Genomic DNA, 4,732 nt, shown 5'->3' with positions numbered 1-4,732 from the left:
ATCTCACAAACACATTCAATCACTCCAACTTTCTCTTCTTCTCTAAAATTATTCTTCATCAAATTTTTGAAGAAAAAAGAAGATGGCTTTCACAAAGTTATTTTAAATTATTTTGGTTATAATACTCACGAATCTTGTACTTATCGGAGAATATCCTCCTCATGTGTTTTCTTTATTTTTACAAATGCTTGTATTTGTTGTTTATCCATTATTTTGTATTGCAATATTCATTAACTAATAAAATGCATCATAATTTTTTTAGTACCACCAAGTCAAACTTGACAAAGCTCGAATTTGTTGCACTCGACATTACTGGGAAAAATTATATGCCATGGACTCTCGATTTAGAAATGCATCTTGAGTCATTGGGTCTAAGCGAGACCATTAGAGAAAATGGTATATCTTCATCACAAGAAAAAGCAAAAACTATAATATTTTTGCGTCGACATCTCGATGAAGGTTTAAAATGTGAATATCTCATCGAAAAAGATCACATGGCTCTGTGGAAAGAATTGAAAGAAAGATTTGAACATATAAGAGAAGTTATACTTCCGACCGCCCGTGATGAATGGAATATGTTAAGATTCCAAGATTTTAAGAAAGTCAGTGATTACAATTCAGCGATGTATCGAATAATCTCGCAGCTAAAATTTTGTGGACATGAGGTCACAGAATCGGAAATGCTTGAAAAAACATTTTCCACGTTTCACGCATCAAATATAACTTTACAGCAACAATATAGAGTGCGTGGATTTGCGAGATATTCTGAGCTCATCGCCTGTCTTCTTGTGGCGGAAAAAAACAACGAGCTACTAATGAGAAATCATCAGTCCCGACCCACTGGATCATCAGCATTTCCAGAAGTAAATGCTGTAAGTAAAAATGAATTTAAACCTGGAAACCAAAATCAAATTCAAAGACAAGGTTTTGGTCGAGGTCGAGGTCGAGGTCGTGGTCGTGGACGTGGACGTGGAATTGGTCGTGGTCGTGGTCGAGGCCGTGGTTTTGAAAACAATAGAGATAGTTATTTTTATAACTCATCTCAAAAGGGCGTCACGAACCACCCACAGAAAAGGCATCATGAGAACATGAGTGTTAATGAAAATCACTCGAAAAGATTTGAAAGTTCTTGTTTCAGATGCGGCACTCCAGGACATTGGTCTCGTATTTGTCGAGCCCCTGAGCACCTTTGCAAGCTCTATAAAGAATCGATAAAGGGGAAAGAAAAAGAGACCAACTTCACTGAGCGAAGTGACCGTTTGAGTGATTCAACTCATTTTGATGCTGCTGATTTTATGAATGATTTCTCTGGAAATGATCAATATGTTGGTGGGATAGAAATGAACAATATTGATGCTGCAGATTTTCTCAATGATTTCTCTGAAAATGAACAATATAGTGGTAGAATATAAATGTACAATAATTTATTTTTCATGTATTTATATGATAATGTTTTATTGTACAATTATGATATGTGTTATATTTACATATGTATTGTCATTAATTTTTTTTCATTGCATATTTTTTGAAGTTCAAATATGGAAAATGCTATGAGCAAAGCTGAAGTTTGCATACCCGATAGTGGTACAACGCACACTATCCTCCGAGATAAAAGATATTTCTTGGAACTAAAACCAACAAAAACAACGGTGAATACAATATCAGGTCCTGTAGACTTGATTAAAGGATGTGGTAAAGCACAATTTTTGTTACCTAATGGTACAAAATTTTTGATCAATGATGCTTTATATTCACCACAATCGAAAAGAAATTTGTTGAGTTTTAATGATATATATTCCCATGGGTATGATACTCAAACAATGAATGAAGGGAATGAGAAATATATGTGTCTTACCACATATAAATCAGGAAAGAAATATGTGATTGAAAAACTACCAATGCTCCCTACTGGATTGCATTATACACATATACGTCCCATTGAATCAAACATGGTAATTGATAATTCTTCAATATTAACCAATTGGCATGATCGATTAGGACATCCTGGTTCAACAATGATGCGAAGAATTATAGAAAATACACATGGTCATCCATTGAAAGACCAGAAGATCTTTCAGAATAATAAGTTTCAATGTAAAGCATGTTCTCTTGGAAAACTTATTATAAGACCATCACCAGCCAAAATCCAAACTGAATCACCAATGTTTCTTGAACGTATTCAGGGTGATATTTGTGGACCAATCCATCCACCATGTGGACCATTCAGATACTTTATGGTATTGATTGATGCCTCCAGCAGATGGTCACATGTATGTTTATTGTCAACTCGAAATGTTGCATTTGCAAGATTACTTGCTCAAATAATAAAATTGAGGAATCAATTTCCCGATTATACAATCAAGAAAATTAGACTTGATAATGCTGGTGAATTTACTTCCCAGACTTTCAATGATTATTGTATGTCTATGGGAATCATTGTTGAGCATCCTGTTGCTCATGTACATACTCAAAATGGATTGGCTGAATCATTGATTAAACGTCTGCAAATGATTGCTAGACCAATGATTATGAAAACAAAGCTCCCTATTTCTATATGGGGACATGCAATTTTACATGCTGCTTCATTAATTCGCATCAGACCAAGTGCATATCATAAATACTCCCCATTGCAGCTTGCATTTGGTAAAGAACCAGACATTTCTCATCTGAGAATTTTTGGATGTATGGTGTATGTGCCTATTGCACCACCTCAACGAAAGAAAATGGGACCTCAAAGAAAGATTGGAATTTATATTGGTTATGATAGTCCATCGATCATTCGATATCTTGAACCACAGACAGGCGACGTGTTCACAGCACGTTTTGCTGATTGTCATTTTAATGAGGAAATCTTCCCAATGTTAGGGGGAGAACAGAAACATACCGAAAAAGAAATTACATGGTATGTATCATCATTGTTACATCTGGATCCAAGAACAAAACAATGTGAAAAAGATGTACAGCAAATTGTGCACTTGCAAAGAATAGCAAATCAAATACCAGATGCATTTGCAGACACAAAAGGGGTAACTAAATCATATATACATGCTGCAAATGCCCCTGCTCGAATTGAAATTCCGAAGAAACAAATTGAAGATAGTCATGATGTCATTAAACGCCTGAAGCGTGGAAGGCCAGTTGGTTCCAAGGATAAAAATCCTCGAAAAAGAAAATTCATAGAGAAACACAATGATCACAAAATAGAGAATGATGTTCCTGAAGAAACACATAATGATCACAAAATAGAGAATGATGTTCCTGAAGAAACACATGATGATGAAAATGTTCTGTCAGAACCACAAACTGACGAGAATCATGAAATCTCTATTAATTATATTAATACTGGAAAAATATGGAACCGAAAAGATATAGAAGAAATTGATGATATATTTTCTTATAATGTGGCAATCGACATCATAAATGATAATGAAGATCATGAACTAAAATCTTTTGGTGAATATAAAAATCGACAGGATTGGATAAAATGGAAATATCGACTTGTTGCACAAGGTTTTTCTCAAAGGCCTGGAATTGATTATGAAGAAACGTATTCTCCCGTGATGGATGCAATTACGTTTCGGTATTTGATTAGCTTGGCAGTCTGAAAATTTAGAAATGCGTCTTATGGATGTTGTTACAGCTTACTTATATGGATCACTTGATAGTAATATATATATGAAAATCCCTGAATGATTTAAGATGCCTGAAGCACAAAGTTCAAAACTCAGAGAATGTTATTCTGTGAAATTACGAAGATCATTATATGGGTTAAAGCAATCTCGCCGAATGTGATATAATCGGCTAAGTGATCATTTGATGAAAAAAAGATATGTAAATAATTCAATATGCCCTTGTGTTTTCATTAAGAAAACAACATCCGGATGCGTAATTATTGCTGTATATGTTGATGATTTAAACATCATTGGAACGAATAATGAAATTCATGAAGTTGTGTCATACTTGAAGGAAGAATTTGAAATGAAGGATCTTGGAAAAAACAAGTATTGTCTGGGTTTACAAATTGAACAAAAAGAATGTGGAATATTTGTTCACCTGAAAAATTATACAGAAAAGATCCTTAAACGTTTTAATATGGATAAATCAAATTCTTTAAGTATTCCAATGGTTGTTAGATCATTAAACATAGAAAAGGATCCATTCCGTCCATGTGAAGATGATGAAGATATTCTTGGTCCAGAAGTACCATATCTAAGTGCTATCGGTGCCCTTATGTATCTTACAAATTGTACAAGGCCTGATATATCTTTTGCCGTAAATTTATTGGCAAGATTTAGCACATATCCAACAAAGAGACACTGGAACGGAATTAAACATATATTCCGTTATCTACGAGGAACGACAGACTTGGGACTTTTGTATTCAAAAGATGCTAATCCAAGTATAATTGGTTATGCCGATGCTGGATACTTATCTGATCCACACAAGGCACGTTCCCAAACTGGATATGTATTTACTCGTGGAGGCACTGCAATTTCTTGGCGTTCACAGAAACAAACGCTCGTAACAACTTCATCAAATCATGTCGAGATTATTGCACTACATGAAGCAAGCCGTGAATGTGTGTGGTTAAAATCAATGACCCAACATATCCAAATCTCATGCGGATTATCATTCGACGAGAAGTCTGTGATACTATATGAAGATAATGCTGCATGTGTTGATCAAATGAAAGAAAGGATACATAAAAAGTGACAGAACTAAACACTTCCTC

The sequence above is a fragment of the Primulina huaijiensis genome, chromosome 2 (genome assembly GCF_012295235.1).
Source record: "Primulina huaijiensis isolate GDHJ02 chromosome 2, ASM1229523v2, whole genome shotgun sequence".
Classification (NCBI taxonomy): domain Eukaryota; kingdom Viridiplantae; phylum Streptophyta; class Magnoliopsida; order Lamiales; family Gesneriaceae; genus Primulina; species Primulina huaijiensis.
This window is presented reverse-complemented; position numbering follows the sequence as displayed.